This window comes from Quercus robur, chromosome 8 (assembly GCF_932294415.1).
Source record: "Quercus robur chromosome 8, dhQueRobu3.1, whole genome shotgun sequence".
In the NCBI taxonomy this organism is placed as follows: domain Eukaryota; kingdom Viridiplantae; phylum Streptophyta; class Magnoliopsida; order Fagales; family Fagaceae; genus Quercus; species Quercus robur.
The window spans coordinates 40,423,184-40,444,191 of record NC_065541.1 but is presented as its reverse complement, the minus strand read 5'-3'; the positions used below and the strand labels follow the sequence as shown (position 1 = coordinate 40,444,191).

The following is a 21,008-nucleotide window of genomic DNA, read 5'->3' as shown; positions in this document are numbered from 1 at the left end:
TCTTCTTTTTTTGCTTTGAAATATTCATGTGATTTACACTTGTCCTGAACTGCAGCTTGGATTTTTTTTTTTTGGTCTGCTATATTGGGAAATCAATGCCATCACACCACTAAGGGTTCATGCTTCCATACAGTTGTGTAAATTTGTCTTAGTTTCAAGTTTTGGCAGCCAGTTTTCTGTTTGGATTTTATTCTAGCAGTGAGTGGGCAGTGCTGTTTACGATCTATAGAACTGAATTATTTTGGTACTTGGAAGCTAAAGTGGAGATAATCTCTCTTTTCCTCCCTTTTTTTGTTGTTATTTTCTCTTATAATCATAAGATTCAGAAGTATAATCCATGTTGGCAGTGTCATACCTAATTCGCAGGTTAATCTGGTAATGCCTATTATTGGCGTGGGGCAGTCGGGCTCTGCTTTGCTCTCTCATGATTTGCTGCTTTCCTAGTTTGTTGCAAGTTTGAAGTTTTTCCTTTTTTTGATTTTTTTATAGCATTGTGTACCTTATGCTTGTTATATGTTGGTGATGTTCATTTTGTGATTTTTTGTTGAGTGCTTTCCTGGTGATATGATTTGGGTATTGTGCTAGGGTTAATTAAAAAATTTATGTTGACGAGAATTCTGTATTATAAGCTTTTCGCTACTGTATATTATATTTACTTTTGATCATAGGTATAGAATATAAATAAGGCAAATATCCATGTTGGCAGAATCATACCTAATTTGCAGGTTAATTTGGTAATGCCTCTTATTGGTGTGAGGCAGTCAGGCTCTTGCTTTGCTCTCTCATGATTTGCTGCTTGTTTTCTTTGTCGCAAAATTTGATTAAGCTTTACGGCTCAATATCTTCCAAGTTTGTTGCAAATATGAAGTTTTTCCTTTTTTGGACTTTTTTATTTTATTTTATTTTATAGCATTGTGTACCTTATGCTTGTTATAGTTGGTGATTCTTGTCCTTCTGTCTTGATTTTTTGTTTGATTTTTAGTCATTCTCTGTTGGCAAGCTCATATCTAATTTGTATGTTGAAATGCCTTTTATTGGTGTGGAGCAGGTAGGTGAACAGAGATTGCGACTTAAATATGTGGAGATTTGCATAATATTTTGTAGTCTTACTCTTTCTGATTGATTTCCTAATCATAGAAAGTCAAGTGGGTAGGTATACTGTTGCTGGTTCCTTTTAACCAATGCTGATTTGATTTTGTTGCTTCTCAATCATACATGCTGTTGAGTAGTCCCCCCTACCTTTTTTTTTTTTTTTCATCTAATGATTTTTTTGAAGTTTTTTATTTTATTTTTAATTTTTATATTCTTGTAATTTAACTTTGTCTTGAATTGGAGCTTGGATAGTGTGTATTTTCAGTCTGGTCTTGGAGGAAATCAATTTCATCACCATTGAATCTGTGCACTTTCTGGCAGTCTTGGAAATTTGTCTTAGTGTTAATTCTGTTCGTTTCTTGCTTTTGATGCAACGTGGTCATCCTGTGTTGGCAGCCCTTATCCTGTTTGGATTTTAGTCTAGCAGTTTCATTTATAGCCTACAGAACTGTAGATATGTGACCTTTCGTCGATTTTGTTTCTGTTGGTTTGGGGGAAAGTGGAGTTTGGTAGCAGGCTTATTATATGGCGGGCTAGGTTGGGCATTTGCGGTACTGCTAATTGTTATGCTATCTATGTAAAAGTCTGATGTGTGGTATTTTTTTGCCCTTGCTTGAGCTTATTCATTGATATTCTCTTCTCTTTGTGTTCTTTCTTGCTCCTTAATTACTTTTTTTTTTTTTTTTTTAACAGGTAGTTGCTTATTTTTTAATTTATATTTTTATAATAGAAGCTTGGATTAATTGTGATTTGTCAGGTTACTTTTTTTGGTTTTGTATAACTCCTGCAGCCTTGTGCGATGTGATGCAATTCCAGGTTTTTAAACTAGGCTGATTTTATTTTTTATTGCTTCTCAATCTTACATCCTTTCTTGTAGTACTCTTCCTTCTTCTTGCAATTTGTTCTTGTCTAAGTTGGAGCTTGGATTGTTTGTATTTTCAGTTCGCTCTTTTAGTGCCTCTTTTTCATCTTGTATTGGCAACCTCATATCCAGTTTGGATTTTAATTTGGCTGTGCACTTGTTTGGATCAATAATCAGATAGAGCTTGTGACCTGAGTTTGGTTGCTGGGTGAGTAATCTTCATTGGAAAAATGTAAACACAAAGACTGTTTGTTTATCCCGTTGTGATTACATATATGTTAGGCTATTAATATTGCTGGATTGTTGCTTATTGAATTCCTAGCCGTGGAAAGTAAGTGAGCAGATGCTGACCATGGTATGTTCAACCAATGTTGTCATTAGTTTGAGGCTCTTGCTATTCTGGATTCATCTCATATTTTAGCACTCAGTAACAAAGCTTCTTTATGTGTGGGTGATGTATATTTGTTGCTTTTGTGATGAATACTTTCATAGTTCCTGCAACTCTTTGTATACTAGTGAGGAAAAAGATTATAAGTTGCCAATGTTTGTTTTGTTGTTTTGTGAGGGACGATGTTTAATATTTTTAATAACGATATGTCTGCAGGAGGGGAAATTGCCATTTGGAGTTTCTTGTACTTGAGCAAGAGTATGTGCTGTCTTCTATCCTTAATAGAATTTGGTGCTTGGTTACTAAAAATCAATTTGGTACTCTACTTGGGCGGTGAACTTTGTTAGGGACCTAAGGCAATAAGCTCTCTCTATCTCTTGATTTTAGTACTCCTATCCTTAAATTTGAAGGTTTAACTATAGGATTAAGATGTTTATGGGCGAGGTTTACCACTATTGCTAGTTAAAAAAAATTATATTTTTTTGAAAAAAAAAAAGAGGTTTGTATTGAGCATAGTTTTTTATTATAACCTTTTGTGCCTCTGTGTTTTAGATTTTACTTTTGATATTTTTTCTCCATTAACCAGTTGCTCGACCTTTTGGGGTTGTTGATTTTCTCTTATATGCATATATGTGTGTGTATATATATATATATATTTTTTTTTTTTTTTTTTCTTTCTTTTTAATCATTTTTTCCTAAAATAATGACCCTTATTTACAAATTTAGATTTTTATTTTTCAAGCTTGGATTTTGTGCTTCGCACTTCACAGGCTGCATTATCATGGTTTATTTTAATTCCAGGGGTGGTGCATTACCCTAGGTTGATTTTTTTTTTTTTTTGCTTCCCAATGAAACATGCTTTTGAGTAGACTTGCTTTTATCTTGAATACAACTTTCTTGTAATGAAAAGTTGTCCTGAACTTTATAGTTGGTATTCTGTATTTTTCAGTTTTCTTGTGCAGGAAGTTGATGCATCCGTCTGGTCATTCTATGTTGGTAGTTTAATATCCAATTTTGTTTTGTGACATATTTTCTTTCTACTGAATGCAGGATTTTTTACATATTAATATTTTGGTGGTTTGCAGCTTAAGCAGTGGAGTCTGCTTTGGCTACAGACTCTCTTTTGCTCCCATATTATGTTAGTTCATTTTCCTCTCCTAAAAACATATGTGGTGTTTTAACTAATGCTGATTCAATTTTCCCCATATTCTATATATATAATCCCCTAATATGTAACTGTAGTGGGTAAAATTGAGAAAAACTCAAAGGTGCCATTGAATTGAATTTAATTTTTTGACTAAATTGGAGCTTAGATTGTTTGTATTTTCATTTTGCTCTCTTGCTCGAATTTGATGCCTAAACCGTAGTGCACTTCCATACATGCTTGTATGTTATTGTTATTTTCTTGCTCGTAGTGCAGCTTGTTCATCTTGTATTTGCAACCCCATACCCTGTTTAATTTGGCTGTGCACTTGTTGTTTGGAGCAGTAATTACACCGCGCTTGTGGCCTGAGAATGGATGCTGAGGGAGTACCTTTGTTGGACAAATGTAATTTAAATATTTGTTAGGCTCTTTAGGTTGCTGGTTTTGTCACTAATTCATCTAAACTTGGATTGTTGTTTATTGATTTCCCTGCCATGGAAAGTGGGTGCTGTCCTTGTTCAACCAAAGTTTGACTTTAATCTGACTCTCTTACTTAGTAACATTGCTTGGCGATGTTTATTTTTTGCTCTTCTCCGACTGCGTTGGGGCTGGGATTATGATTAAACAACGTATGCAGTGTATTAACTAATGCTGATTCAATTTGGACCTTCCCAATCAAAAATGCTGATGAGTAAACCTGCAACCCCATACCCTGTTTAAGATGGCTGTGCACTTGTTGTTTGGAGCAGTAATCACACTGAGCTTGTGATCTGAGAATGGATGCCGAGGGAGTACTTTTATTGGACAAATGTAATTTAAATATTTGTTAGGCTCTTAAGGTTGCTGGTTTTGTCACTAATTTATCTAAACTTGGATTGTTGTTTATTGATTTCCCAGCCATGGAAAGTGAGCAGGCGGATGCTGTCCTTGTTCAATGAAAGTTTGACTTTAGTCTGACTCTCTTACTTAGTAACATAGCTTGGTGATGTTTGTTTTTTACTCTTCTCCAACTGCATTGGGGCTGGGATTATGATTAAACAACGTATGCAGTGTATTAACAAATGCTGATTCAATTTTGCAGCTTCCCAATCATAAATGCTGATGAGTAAACCCGCTCCCCAAACCTTCTCCTCCTCTTCTTCTTCTTTTCATTTTTTTTGCTTTTAAATATTCTTTTGATTTACACTTGTCCTGAACTGCAGCTCGGATTTTTTTTTTTGTCTGCTATATTGGGAAATTGATGCAATCACACCACTGAGGTTGCTGGTTTCTTCGTTCCGTGTTTTTATTGTTACTTTCTTGCTTTCAATGCACAACTTGGTTGTCCTGTTTTGGCAGCCAGTTTCCTGTTTGGATTTTATTCTGGCAGTGAGTGGACAGTGCTGTTTATGGTCTATATAACTGGGTTATTTTGGTACTTGGAAGTCTCTTTTCCTCCCATTTTTTTGTTGTTATTTTCTCCTACAATCATTAGATTTAGAAGTATAATCCATGTTGGCAGCATCATACCTAATTTGCAGGTTAATCTGGTAATGCCTCTTATTGGAGTGGGGCAGTCAGTCTCTTGCTTTACTCTCTCATGATTTGCTGCTTGTTTTCTTCGTTGCAAAATTTGATTATGCTTTATGGCTCAATGTATTCCAAGTTTGTTGCAAGTTTGAATTTTTTCCTTTTTTAGACTTTTTTTTAGCATTGTGTCCCTTATGCTTGTTTATATGCTGGTGATGTTCATTTTGTGATTTTTTGTTTAGTGCTTTCCTAGTGTCATGATTTGGGTATTGTATTAGGGTTAATTAAAAAATTTATATTGATGAGAATTATGTATTATAAGCTTTTCGCTATTGTATTTTATATTTACTTTTGATCATAGGTATAGAACTTATTTAACTCTGCCTATGTTTGTGCTTTATTGTTCAAAGCCGGGTCCCTAGCCATAAAAAAGGAGGAAGGGATATAGTACTTATTTCTCCTTTAACTACTTGCTTGAGCCTTATTTATATTCTCCTCTCTTTTAGTTCTTTTTTTTCCTTCTGAATTACTTCTCATATTTAAACTGGGCTTTTTTTAATTTTTTTATTATTTTTTATTATAAAATTCATAATTTTATAACTGAAGTTTGGATTGAGTGTGATTTGTCTGGCTGCATTTTTGGTCATATAATGCCTGCAGCCTCCGGAGATGTGACGCAATTCGGGGGCTCTAAGTTCTAACCTAGTCTGATTTCATCTTTTTTTGCTCCTCAATCTTTTGTGATTTATATGTTAGGCTCTTAAGTTTGCTGGTTGTGTAAATAATTCATTTAAACTTGGATTGTTGCTTATTGATTTCCTGGGCATGGAAAATGAGTGGGCCGATGCTGTCCTTGCTCAACCAAAGTTTGACATCAGTGTGACGCTCTTGCTATTTTGGACTGATATTATATATTAGCACTTAGTATCATTGCTTTGTTATATGTGGGTGATGCCTATTTTTTGTTTTGGTCAGGCTTCGTTGGGGCTGGAGTTATTAAACAACATATGTGGTGTTTTAACTAATGCTGGTTGAATTTTGTTCCTTCCCAACGATAAATGCTGATTAGTAGATCCCTTGCTTTGTTTTTTTTTTTTTTTTTTTTTTGGCTTTTAAATATTATTGTTATTTACACTTGTCCTGAACTGCAGCATTGTTTGTTTTTTCAGTCTGCTAATGTGTGAAATCAATGCCATCGCCACTCTGAGGGTTCACGTCTTCATACAGCCTTGTAAATTTGTCTTGTTTCTTGCTTTTATTGTTACTTATTACACAACTGGGTCATCCTGTTTTGGCAGCGGATTTTGAGTTTGGATTTTATTCTAGCAGTGCCATTTATGGTCCTGAGAAACTGGATTTTTTTGGTACTTTGAAGCTAAAGTGGCAGAGTTTGATTTGGTAGGCAGTAGAAGCTTTTAGCATGATAGGGCAGGGACAGATTGTAACTAGTGGGAACTTGTTTGATTAAATGAATGAGTTAAGGGAAGGAACCAATGCTAAACACTTGTGAATAGACTTGAAATGGAGTGAAGTGACTAATTGGTATTAGGCACGAACACTATCACAAGGAGATAAGCAAAGGAAAATAGGGGAAAATAAGCTCTCTTTTCCTCCAAGTTTTTGGTTACTTTCTCCCACAATCATATGATTTTGAAGTATAATCATGTTGGCAGCCTCATACCGAATTCACAGGTTAATTTGGTAATGCATCTTATTGGTGTGGGGTAGTCAGGTCTTGCTCTATTCTGTCACAATTATCTGTTTGTTTTCTTAGTCGCCAAATGTGATTAAGCTGATGGTCATCCTATGTCAGCAGTTTCATATCCAATTTCGTTTTGCGACATATTTTTTTTCTACTGAATGCAGGATTTTTTATATATTACTATTTTGGTGGTTTGCTGCTTATTCAGTGGAATCTGCTTTGGCTACAGGCTCTCTTTTCCTCCCATTTTATGTTAGTTCATTTTCCTCTCCTGCAAACATATGCAGTTTTTAAACTAATGCTGATTCAAATTTCCCATATTCTATATATATAATCCACTAAAATGTAACTGTAGTAGGTAAAACAAAGAAAAACTCAAAGGTGCCATTTAATTTAATTTAATTTTTTGTCTAAATTGGAGCTTGGATTGTTTGTATTTTCATTTTGCTCTCTTGCTTGAAATCAAAGCCTAAACCGTGGGTGCACTTCCAGACATGCTTGTATGTTATTGTTTTTTTCTTGCTCGTATCTCTCCGCTCCTTCACGAAAATTGCCAACATGTCATCAGAATCAAAAATGTCACTTTGAGGTCAGTTTTTTTCTTTTATTTCTTTGGCTATTCCATTGCTATGTGGATAATTTGTGACTGATATACTTTTGGTGGGATGGTTAGGGTCTGATTTTCTGGTGATGAGAAGGGTTTTTAGGATTTAGAAATCTCTATAAGTTTTAATTTTTCATTTGATATTTATTCATATCTTCAATCATGTTTCAAAATTTTATTTCGTAATTGTGTTTGTTATCTTTTGCTTTTTTATTTTTATAATTTTTTTAAGGACACATTTCACATTTTGATTTGTATTCTTTTGATTTGAGACTGGATTGTGTGTATTGTTAGTCTGCGTTATCTGGATTTATGTATTTTGTATGGGCTTGATGTAATGGGGTTCACTTGTTGTGTTTATTAAGGCTAATTTGATTTTTTCTATTTTCAATCATACATATGATTTGTTATAAGGATTTCTCTATATATTTGTTGGATTCTACTAAAATATAGTAGTTCTAGTTCTTTTTATTTGTTCTGTCATTCTTAGGGCATGTTAAAAATCTATTCCTCACAAGTCTACAGGAACTGACATTTTCTTTTTTGGGTCCTTAATAGAAGTGGCTGAGTTTGACAAAGTGATAAGCTCTCTTTTCTCATCGTTCTCTCCTGCAATCATAAGAAACTATACAATTTTGGGCTTTTTAAATTCTTAATAATACTTGGGCTGCTTTTCTTAGGCTTTGGTGGACAGCCATAAATTCTATGTACCATCTGGTGAGGGTTTGAAATTTCCCTAGCAATTATTTTTCCTCTGTCCTGTTTTTTTTTAATTTTTTCTCACTCAATCCGAATATGGTAATGCCTCTTATTGTTGTGGGGCAGGTAAATTAATGAAGTATGTATCCATCATTACGAGAGAATAATAATACAGGTTTTTTGCTTTATCCTGTTATGATTGGCGTGTGTCGGACTTCTTTGGAATTAACATGGATCGAACTTATGTCTCTAGAATTGCATCATGGTTTGAGCACTGATTGACTTGTTTCTTATTTTTTGCTTTATCCTGTTATGATTGGCGTGTGTCGGACTTTTTTGGAATAACATGGATCGAACTTATGTCTCTAGAATTGCATCATGGTTTGAGCACTGATTGACTTGTTTCTTTATAAAGGGAAAAAAATTTAACTTTTGATTAAGTTATGTTGTCATTTGTAATAATGAAATAGGATGGTTGCATTTGCTGGTTTGATATGTGATGCAAAGATGATCAGCTTGTAATGGAAGTTGGGAAGGAACCCATTTCTTCATTATGTTTCAAGTCAGGTATTTATATATATATATATATATATATATATATATTTTAAAGTTTTTGATTTATTGGGTATTAATTTCTTTAGTTCAATTTATAATTGATTTCTTTAATACTGTGTATATTGGTGATATGTTTGGTATCTAATTGAGCTTACAGTCAGGTTTATGATCAAAGTTCACATTAGTTATTGTTGCTTGACTCAGGGTATGAAGATATCATTTATGCGTCTTTAGGAAAGGAAGTCCAGTGTTTTGATGTGCATATGGTAATCCTTTCTCATATATAACCTTTTGGCTTTGTTTTTTTTTTTTTTTTTATTATGGTTTTAACTAATATTATGCTTGTGCATCAGTATGAGGTTTAGTGTAAAATTTAGAACTGTATATATAGCCTAGTTTGTCAATATTTCATGATTATGTACCCTTAGTTACTGATTTACAGTAGATTTGTCATGGTTACCAACAAACTTTTTTTTTTTTTTTGGGGTCTTTTGGAGGCCGCCTCATAGAAGCCACTACAGAGTTATAGTTACAATAAAGAGGAGATAAATCAGGTAGGCATTTTTAGTGATGCTTTTAAGATTTGAATTAGATTTTTTGGCCGTATGTTACATTTTGAGCCATGTATCTGTATGTTACTGCTGTTTTAATGTTAAAAAAATGCTGTGATTTGTCAGGTTACATTTTTGGGTTTGGTATAATTCCTGCAGCCTGGTGCAATGTGATGCAATTCCGGGTTTTTGAACTTAGGCTTAATTTATTTTTTCTTGTTTCTCAATCTTACATCCTTTTATGTAGCACTCTTCCTTCTTGCAATTTATTCTTGTCTAAGTTGGAGCTTGGATTGTTTGAATTTTCAGTTTGCTCTTTATGGAAATCAATGCCTATGTTGTGGGTTTGCACTTCCATACATGCTTGTACATTCTTGTTATTTTCTTGCTGTTTTAGTGCCACTTTTTCATCTAGTATTGGCGACCCCATATCCAATTCGGATTTTAATTTGGCTGTGCACTTGTTTGGAGCAGTAATCAGATAGAGCTTGTGACTTGAGTATGGTTGCCGGGTGAGTATCTTCGTTGGACAAATATAAACACACAGATTGTTTTTTTATCCATTTGTGATTACATATTTACATATATGTTAGGCTATTAATATTACTGGTTGTGTCAGTGATTCATTTGAACTTGGTTTGTTGCTTATTGAATTCCTAGCCATGGAAAGTAAGTGAGCAGATGCTGACCATGTTCAACCAATGTTTGTCATTAGTCTGAGGCTCTTGCTATTCTGGATTCATATCGTTTTTGCACTTAGTAACATAGCTTCTCTATGCGTAGGTGATGTTTATTTTTTTTGCTTTTGTGATGAATACTTTCATAGTTCCTAGCAATGCTTTGTGTGCTGGGGAGAACAAAGACAATTTTAATCTTGATATGTATACTGAAGGGGAAATTGTAAATTTTTCTCGTACTTTGGCTTTGTTGACTGCAAAGATAAGAAAACTATTATCTTTTTATCTTGATCTCATGTTTTCCTTATGAGTTGTTTTACATACCATTCCCTCAAACTTCAGCCTATAACTTGTTCGGCTTATGTTATAGGTTTTGGTATTTGGGAGCATTTTTCAGGCTTGTGATGCTGCAAAGTTGGTTTTTCTTGTTCAATTTTGTTCTCTCGAGCACAAATATGTAAACTTTTCTTTCCCTTATTGTTGGTTGGCTTGGTGATTATTACACTAAAAATTTAAATTCACTTTGTGAAAGAAACAGGGTGCTTGGTTGTGTGTATTTGAGGATGCGTTTGTAGGGTTTAATGTTTAAACTAAATACAGAACTACTTGGCATGTTCATCCTGTTCCCTTTTTCTACTGTCTCTTACTTGAGCTTAAGTCTTTGTATTTGTGGCTGCATTTGTGTAACATCTTAAGTCTTTCTCCTACCTTTTCAACTTTTATTTATAAATATTTGAATTTTTTTTCCCTTGAACATGATCCTATTTCATTTTAATTTGTTTTAGTGATTTTATACTTGGCAGTTTTTTTAAGGCATTTGTTGTTGCAAAGTTGGTTTTATAGATTGATCCGGTTTGTCTTCTTTTGGTCTTCTAATGTGTTTTTTTTTTTTTTTTTTTTTTTCCTTTGCAATTTATTTTTTGTCTAAATTGGAGCTTGGATTGTTTGTATTTTTAGGTTGCTCTCTTGCTGGAAATCGATGCCTAAACCTTGGGTGCCCTTCCATACATGCTTGTACGTTATTGTTATTTTCTTGCTCATAGTGCAGCTTGTTCATCTTATATTTGCAACCTATACCCTGTATAATTTGGCTATATACTTGTTGTTTGGAGTAGAAATCACATTGCGCTTGTGACTTGAGAATGGATGCTGAGGGAGCATCTTTGTTGGACAAATGTGATTTAAATATTTGTTAGGCTTTGAAGGTTGCTGGTTTTGTCACTAATTCATCTAAACTTGGATTGTTGTTTATTGATTTCCTAGCCATGGAAAGTGAGTGGGACAATGCTGTCCTTGTTCAACCAAAGTTTGACTTTAGTATGATGCTCTTACTTAGTATTATATGTGGGTGATGTTTGTTTTTTGCTTTTCTCCAGCTGTATTGGGGCTGGGATTATGATTAAACCACATATGCAGTGTATTAACTAATGCTAATTCAATTTTGTAGCTTCCCATTCAGAAATGCTGACGAGTATACCCCCTCCTCTTCTTATTCTTCTTTATTTTATTTTATTTTATTTTTTATTTGCTTTGAAATATTCTCGTGATTTACAATTGTCCTGAACTGCAGCTTGGATTTTTTTTTTTTGGTCTGCTATATTGGGAAATCAATGCCTTCACACCACTGAGGGTTCATGCTTCCATACAGTTGTGTAAATTTGTCTTAGTTTCAAGTTTTGGCAGCCTGTTTTCTGTTTGGATTTTATTCTGGCAGTGAGTGGGCATTGCTGTTTATGGTCTATAGAACTGGATTATTTTTTTGGTACTTGGAAGCTAAAGTGGTGATGATCTCTCTTTTCCTCCCTTTGTTGTTGTTATTTTCTCTTACAATCATAAGATTCAGAAGTATAATCCATGTTGGCAGCGTCATACCTAATTCGCAGGTTAATATGGTTATGCCTATTATTGGTGTGGGGCAGTCAGGCTCTGCCCTGCTCTCTCATGATTTGCTGCTTGATTTTTTTGTTGCAAAATTTGATTAAGCTTTGTGGCTCAATATCTTCCAAGTTTGTTGCTAGTTGAAGTTTTTCCATTTTTGGACTCTCTTTTTTTTAGCGCTGTGTACCTTATGCTGGTTTATATGTTGGTGATGTTCATTTTGTGATTTTTTGTTGAGTGCTTTCCTAGTGTTATGATTTGGGTATTGTGCTAGGGTTAATTAAAAAGTTTATATTGACGAGAATTATGTATTATAAGCTTTTTGCTATTGTAAATTATATTTACTTTTGATCATAGGTATAGAATATAAATAAGGCAAATATCCATGTTGATCATACCTAATTCGCAGGTTAATTTGGTAATGCCTCTTATTGGTGTGGGGCAGTCAGGCTCATGGTTTGCTCTCTCATGATTTGCTGCTTGTTTTCTTCGTCACAAAATTTGATTAAGCTTTATGGCTCAATATCTTCAAAGTTTTTTGCAAGTTTGAAGTTTTCCTTTTTTGGACTTTTTTTTTATAGCATTGTGTGCCTTATGCTTGTACATATGTTGGTGATTCTTGTCCTTTTGTCTTGATTTTTTGTTTGATTTTTAGTCATTCTCTGTTGGCAAGCTCATATCTAATTTGTATGTTGAAATGCCATTTATTGGTGTGGGGCAGGTAGAGATTGGGACTTAAATATGATTGCTGAGGGAGTATATACAAGTTTTTGCTTTATCCTGTAGAGATTTGCATAATATTTTGTAATCTTAGGCTGTTTCTGATTGATTTCCTAATCATAGAAAGTCAAGTGGGCAGGTATACTGTTTCTGGTTCCTTTTAACTAGTGCTGATTTGATTTTGTTGCTTCTCAATCTTACATGCTGTTGAGTAATGCTGTTGTGTAACTGTCCTGAATTGGATCTTGGATAGTGTGTATTTTCATTCGGCTCTTGGAGGAAATCAATTTCATCACCATTGAATCTGTGCACTTTCTTGCAGTCTTGGAAATTTGTCTTAGAGTCTTGATTAAATTTGTTCATTTCTTGCTTTTAATGCAACTTGGTCACCCTGTGTTGGCAGCCCTTATCCTGTTTGGATTTTAGTGGTTTCATTTATGGCCTACAGAACTGTAGATAAATGAGCATTTGTGGATTTTGTTTCTGTTGGTTTGGGTAAAAGTGGAGTTTGGTTACAGGCTTGTTATATGGCGGGCTAGGTTGGGCATTTGCTATACTGCTAATGGTTATCCTATATATGAATCATCTTCGTTGAGAGTGTGTAAATGAAGTAGTGGATGCCTTAAAACGCTTTATTTCCTTATTTATGTGAGAATCCTGTATGCCTTTATCAAAATTCAAGGAATTGTAAATCTTTGTAAAAGTCTGATGTTTGGTTTTTTTTTTTTTTTTTTTGCCCTTGCTTGAGCTTATTCATTGATATTCTCTTCTCTGTGTTCTTTCTTGCTCCTTAATCACTTGTTTATTTTTAAATAGATAGTTTCTTAATTTTTAATTTTTATTTTTATAATAGAAGCTTGGATTGTCTGTGATATGTCAGGTTACTTTTTTTGGTTTCATATAATTCCTGCAGCCTTGCGTGATGTGACGCAATTCCAGGTTTTTAAACTAGCCCAATTTTATTTTTTCTTGCTTCTCCATCTTACATCCTTTTTTGTAGTACTCTTCCTTCTTGCAATTTGTTATTGTCTAAGTTGGAGCTTGGATTGTTTGTATTTTCAGTTTGCTCTTGCTGGAAATCAATGCCTGCCCCATGGGTTTGCACTTCCATACATGCTTGTACGTTCTTTTTATTTCCTTGCCCTTTTAGTGCCACTTTTTCATCTTGTATTGGCAACCCCATATCCAGTTTGGATTTTAATTTGGCTGTGCACTTGCTTGGAGCAATAATCAGATAGAGCTTGTGACCTAAGTATGGTTGCTGGGTGAGTATCTTCATTGGAAAAATTTAAACACAAAGATTTTTTGTTTATCCCGTTGTGATTACATATATGTTAGGCTATTAACATTGCTGGTTGTGTCAGTGATTCATTTGAACTTGGATTGTTGCATATTGAATTCCTAGCCATGGAAAGTAAGTGAGCAGATGCTGACCATGTTCAACCAATGTTTGTCATTCGTCTGAGGCTCTTGCTATTCTGGATTCATATCATATTTTAGCACCTAGTAACAAAGCTTCTTTATGTGTGGGTGATGTTTATTTTTTGCTTTTGTAATGAATACTTTCATAGTTCCTGCAACTCTTTGTATACTCGTGAGGAAAAAGATTATAAATTGCCAATGTTTGTTTTGTTGTTTTGTGAGGATGATGTTTAATATTTTTAATAACAATATGTCTGCAGGAGAGGAAATTGTGATTTGGAGTTTCTTTTACTTGAGCAAGAGTATGTGCTGTTTTGACTGCAACAATAGGCAAACATTGGCTAAGTCTTTTAATACTATTCACCCAAATGTGATAATTCTTGTTCAATTTATTTTATAGATTTTGGTGCTTTGTTCAATTGAGTTCTGTAAATCGATTTGGTACTCGGGCGATGAACTTTGTTAGGGACCTAAGGCAATATAGCTCTTGATTTTAGCACTTCTATCCTAAAATTTGAAGGTTTAAGTATAGGATTAAGATGTTTATGAGGGAGGTTTACCACTATTATGAGTTAAAAAAATGTATTTTTTTTGAAAAAAAAAAAAAAAGAGGTTTATATTGAGCTTTGTGCCTCTGTGTTTTGGATTTTACTTTCACTTAGCATAGAGTAACTTTTATTTCTAGAGTATTTTACTATGACTCTAAAACCATACAACAAATTGACACCCTTAGCTATGGTATGGGCCTTGTTGTACTTTCTTGTTTTAGATGATTTTAGTGCCTGTGTGGTACCAAGTAAAAGAGATTTTGGTTTAAACCAAACAAATCATATTTGTCAAAGCAATCACTAGTAGTTTGAATTCAATCTTTTTATATTTTGATCATGAAATTTACTCTAGATATCAAGGAAGAATATTCCATAACTGTACATAGAAAGAAATAATTTACTTTTGTGATTTTAATTCTTATGTACTTGATACTTCTAAAGTTTGTTCCTCTCTCTCTTTCTTGATGGTCTTTTCCTGCCCTTTGATTTTGTTGTATTGCCTTAGGTAAAAATCAATGTCTGGATATATCTCCACACATTGATGTTTTACAAGATCTTCTCTTGCAGCCTGCATGATCTGTACCCTTCTTTCATCCTCTTTGATTTTTTATTTTTAAAAAAAAAAAAAATTTTGATAATATTGTTTCTTAGCAATATTTTTTTTCCAAAATTTGATCTTGATTCAGAAGTTGCACGGTGGAACTGTGTGCTGCTTACAGCAACTCACAAATTCCTGCTTGCTATGTAGGAATGTGGAGAACAATCTATTCTCTGGACCTATACCTGCAAAATTGCCGAGTGTTCCAAATTTTAGCTGCTGTGGATTTTTTTTCTTCCTTTCATATATATATATATGCATGTATGTATGTATTTATGTATAGATGGATCGCCTTTTAACATGGATTTGGTTCTGTCATGTATGCTAAAAGCTTGAAAATGTGTTAAAACACAAGAGCTATTTAGACTCCCAATTAAAGGATTACGGCTAGATTGCTTTTACTCTAACTTATCTAAGTGATGAACAAGAGTAATTGAAGCGCAAACAACCAATACTATTCTAGTGCATAAACATGAACAACAAACAATAAAAGTAAAGCATAAGAGTAAGGGAAGAGAGATGCAAATACAAGATAACACACTGATGTGTTATCGAAGAGGAAACCGAAGAACTCGCCAAAAAATCTCTTTGTCGCCCTCCAAGCGGTAATCGATCCACTAGACAATCAGTTGGGATACATGGGTTAGCAAGAGACCCTCCAAGCCTAATCTATCCGATGTACCTAAGTTCTCCAAGCTCCTACTCCAACAAGGCATCTCAGAACCGTGTCTTGTCTAGCTCTCCGGGTCCTGCAACAAGCTCTATGTTGCATCTGCCATCCTTGGCATCTTCCAATGCTTCCCAGCTGCACCAAAAACACTCTCTACACTTTGAAAATGTGTGGGTCAATTACAACTCTCTTTTCAAGGTATGAGAAGGAGAAGAGGCTACAATGATTTCTCATTAAGGATGAGTAGCTCTCTCTCTAAAAGATGGGTGTGTGTGTTATAAAAAACCTATCTAGGTTTTTTCTCTTTGAATAGCCTCTCATACATTTGTGGGTAATAAGGGTATATATAGCATGGGTGAAGGGTAAGCAAGTCACACTTAAAAAAACCTCCAGGCAGAATGTTTCGCGACTATCTTGCGGGAAGGCCTTATCCGCGAGATACTCGCGAAAACGATAGCTTGGCATGACTCTTCATCTTCCAATTATGTGCTCCTCACGTGGCTCTTTTGCGGGTTAGCTTCTCGCGAAATCCACTGATTCTTCATTTTATACTTGATTCTTCACCAACTTGATACTAAACCCAATATAATAAAATCCTACAAAATACAAGGAACAAAATTAAAGCAATTACAACACTTTTTGTCATGGAATAAAGCCAATATAAAACATAGTTGTAAATCACAACTTTACATATGCCAAATCCTAGAACTAGTTATGTTAGTTCTTCTCTTACGGTCTCTTTTTAATTAATATAGAACTCGATACTTCTTTCTTTCTTTATTTTGAATTTTTCCATTTCTTTTTGGATATTAAGCTAGTTTGCAATGGTATTGTTTTACTTAACTTGAGACATGGAGTTTGTTAGTTGCTTATATAGAATGCTCATTTTAGGCTAGAAGCTCAGAAACAGATTTCTTTGTTGTCTCTTTTATTGCTAACCAAGGAAATCACAACTTGTAGATTTCACCGAAATTTCAAGTCTTCGAATCTTCACCTTAATGACGGGCTTGAATTACGTGTTTCAGACTGCAGTTTGGCTCCTCTACTATTGTCTGGTTCTGCGTGTCAGGTAATTGTGTGTATGATTTAAATCCTGTTGATATAAAATGCTACAAATTACTACTTTTGACTGATGTTCGTAAATGTTTATTGAGACCCTTCTTAAAAGAAAATATGGTCTATATTGGTACCCCTTGTTAATGGTACTACAATCAGGTATTAATTGAGAGAATTTGACACATAGCTATGGTAATAAATGTAGAGGCTTTATTATGTGAGCCCCCTCTTATCTAATTAAATTATTGATTATTCATCCAAAATGGAAAAAAAGGGTTAAGGTTTGTTGTAGAGTTGTGTAAAGATGAGTTTGACTTATCTCTAGTACTTTTTTAACTGGACATGTTCTTTTGTTTTAAATATACAATGACAAGTGGTAGTAGGTTTTAATCTCTACCTTTTATTTATTTAATGGATGACGTAGCAGTCTCTCATTAAAAAAACAAAAGGAGATTCCAATTAAAAAAATACTGGAGGTAAGCCAAACCCTGTAAAAATTATTAGTGATTTTTTGAAGTCTGTTTTGGAAAATAATCGGGCTTTGATATGATAGCTTGCATTGAATGCAATTTCCTTAGGTTCAACTATGGTGAAAACAATGTTACTTTTTACTCATCTGATTTCAATAAGTAAGAAGCCTCTACACAATTGCACTCTCTGAGCCTTCAAACTGCATATCATCAAAGTTTCGCAATGGTTATTTAATTGATTATTATATTCACCTTTTTTTTTAGTTGTTGAATTATCTACCTCTTTTTAACTCAAATACCTTACTGCTGGGGGGGGGGGGGGGGGGGGGGGGGGTGGGATTTCCAAGAGTTGAAGTCTCAACCAATTTTCTTGTAACTTGAAGTCTTCAAACTATAAATCTTACCAATTATATATAATCTAGTTCTGTATAAGAGTTAAAATTAAACTCTGGAAGGACCCACAATTACCATGGTCACTTTTGGTCTAATTAGGTCTTTGAACATCTTTTGTGAATATTTTCAAATGAAACACATAATATAGCTATCAAAGTTTTTAATCAATTTTTAGGATTCTGTGATTACAGTACTACCGGTTATGCTCTCTTCAATACTATTGTCTGAGATGGAAGTGGAGGACAACTCCAAGGTAGAGAAGTTGCTTCATGGGATGCAAAACTTACCATTATCCTCACAAATTGAGAATTTAAAGGTTTTTCAAAGTTCATTGTGTTCTTAATTAAGCACATTCTTTCCTGGCACCAGCCCTTTGGCTTAGTCATCTGATTGATGATTAATGGGAGATGCATTAAAGTGCCATATAGAATTGATTGCTTAGGTTCATGGAGTCTTTAAGTTTCTCCAAGTTGTCCAGACTCAGGTTGGTTGATGGATCAATCCCACCTCCTGTCAAATAATTGTGTCCTCATTTGGGGCGTTGATTGGCCTAGACCTGCTTGAAATGATCTTAATTGTTGATATAGAGTCAAAGTTGCAAATTATTCTTTCATCACATTAAATATGGGCTTTACTTTGTAAGATAATCTTTACATTTGCATATACTTAAGGGTTCCTTGGTCTGCTTATAATTTAGAGCTAGTACTGAATTTAGTAATAATGTTTTGGTGAGTGTGGCTGCTTGTCAAAATGGACATTGAGGTGCAAGATCAGTTGCATATTAAGGGCAGTGTCCAAAGCATATTTTCATAGGGTTTGACTATAGCAATCCAGAGTATATCTTGAAAATAATATAACCTCTAATAAAAGCTTCAAGTTTTTGTGCCAGAAAGATTCACTTGGTCTAGGAATACTTGTAAATTTACATTTAGAAATGATTGGTTTATGCATGTAGGATTACGAACACCAGGAGACCAGAGGCAGATCACACCTGCGGGTGATGGAGTGTGAAGTTTTGCTGATGCATCTGGTAATAATCAGTCACTTGTTGAAGTGTGATCTTTTTATTTTTGGAATTTATGTATTGGATTGAATATCAATTCTATTTTGGTGGCTTTTGCATAAATTTGTTCCAGGCATGTATTCAAAGAATACCCATCATCAAATAACATCAGTGGACAGGGCACTTTGTTGCAGGTATGATCTTTGACTTTATTTTCAAGTTTCACATCGTGAAGTTGTACACGATTCTTCATTCATTTTTTTCCTTGAATTGTGAATTAAAAAGGCTGGCCTGCTTATGTTAAAGCCTAAACATTATTCATGTGTTTGTCCTCTCTAATTTTGATTATTTAAGTACGATTACTGATATCCTACACATGCTAGTGCGCATAAGTGGGGCATGCTATGCTTTTATCCTTATCTTGCTATGTTTGTGTTAACAAGTTGTAGATAAAGGTTTGGGGTTCGTGTCAGCCTGTTGTGGCTTGATATTCTGCATCTGTAGGATGAGGGAAAATTTTGCTGAATAGTACATTTTTAGAAAAATTTTAGGTGAATAGCATGCATTTGAAGTTATTTAGTTATGTAGATTGTTTTTGGAACTTGAGTTTGGCAAAATCGAGTTCCAACCCAAAATCGAGTTTAACAAACTCGAGGTCCAACTAGTATAGGTCTGACGTGGAAGTTAAAAAAAACCACGAGAAACTCGAATTTAGGAAACTCGAGTGTTTATCTCCAGATAAACACCACGTCCCCACCTAGCCATTAAAGTACCATATGGCTATAATATTTTCATTTCGCCAGATACTAAACAGTCATCTGTCGTCCCCCAACTTCTTCTAAGCCCTAAATGTTAATTTCTCTCTCTCTCAACTTTCAGATCTACTTTTTCTCTCTTTTGTTAGACTTGAAAGCCTTAGATTGACATGTTTGTGCCTAATCAGATGGTGCCTCCATTGAATGTTTGAATCCCTCTCCTCAACTTTTTTTTTTCCTTACATTCCATGGTTTAGATCGGCAAAAGATGGTCACGGCTGATGGCTTCGTTTACAGATCTTTGCTATTTGTCACTCAAAACTAGTGTTTTAAGCAAACTCGAGTTCCACGTGTTTTTATTTTTTTATTTTTTATTTTTTATAAATTCAGGTCAAATGACTAAACCAATTGGAGCTTGAGTTTGCTAAACTCGATTTTGGGTTGGAACTCGAGTTCCAGAAACAGACTACTTAACTAATTAACTTCAGCCGTATGCTATATACCAAAATTTCTTTTAAAAAGGTATTCAGAAAATTTTGCCATAGGATGAGTATCAGGGTCTTCTTTTTTGAAGGTGTGTGTTTTGTCCAATTGGCAAAAACTTTTTAAGCAGGCTTCTGCGCCACAACTTATTGGAAGCTCAGCTGCATCTCCTAGTGCCACAACTGCTACTTCCTTTGATAACACAACAACAGCTCCACTGCAATATGCCAATTCTCCTGGGTCAGGTACAAACGGATAAACACCATCTCCTCAGCAACATACCCCTCAGCAGCAACAGCAGCAAAGGCAGAAACTGATGCAACTACCTCAGCATCAGCAGCAGCAACTCCTTGCACAGCAACAGTTCAGTCAATCTGTGATGCAAGGACTGGGACATGAGAAAAAATACCACAATATATGAATTTGAAGTGGTTGCATCTTTTAGTTGATTCAATAAACAATTCTGAATTGCTAGTTATGTTTATGCTTCCAGTGTTCCATCCAAAGTTGAGGATGCTTATGGAAGTTTGGACATATAATTTCTTGCACTAGAGCATGCTTAATTATATGTATGTTTGTAAATGAACTTTCACACCAACTTTGGCTTTGTTTAGGATAAAATTTAAATTTTGGAAATTTGATTGGTTTTTAGGACTTACTGGAGGCAAGAAAATAATTGTATTTAAAATGGGTGAAACACATGATGTAAACTATTTTGAGAACAAAAAGGAAAAATCATCTCCCTTTGTATCTGCCTCCCTCTTATATCACAATCTGTTCTAGAACCTTGATTTGTGTCTTATGTTAATCTCTCCGAATGCTTTCCTACTTAGGAAGTTCTGCTCTAGCATTTGAATAGGACTTATATAAGTTTGTTGAAATTGATAATTGTTTGTTGCTAGATGATTTTCATCATTAACCATTTCACTGTCATATGCAGAACCAGCTGCCTCAGCTGCATGATTTGCAGGGCCAGCAGAAGTTTTAGTTGGTAAATTTACAGCAAGCTACATTTTTCCTTAGTTGTTTGAAAACTTATAGCTACATGCATGCGTGCATGTACACCCCCACATATATTGACATTTAAAACATGTATGCCTCCATATATCTATAAGCTTGACGTTATTAATGGTGTTCTTGTTACCAAAGTCTTCCAAGAAATTTGGGGTCCATTTGGATGGAGGAAAGGAGAGGGTAAGTGGTGAGTAGTTCCTCTTTTTCTTGTTTGG

The 21,008-nt window shown here is 34.5% G+C and overlaps 1 long non-coding RNA gene across 1 annotated transcript; it reads left to right on the top strand.

Annotated features, from left to right (window-relative positions):
- The first annotated feature begins 16,467 nt into the window (after nt 1-16,467).
- Nucleotides 16,468-20,749, top strand: LOC126695497 (uncharacterized). The gene is made up of 4 exons (XR_007646035.1): nt 16,468-16,688; nt 18,494-18,568; nt 18,675-18,735; nt 19,910-20,749. It is a non-coding gene; the product is annotated as an uncharacterized LOC126695497 (long non-coding RNA).
- Nucleotides 20,750-21,008: the final 259 nt, after the last annotated feature.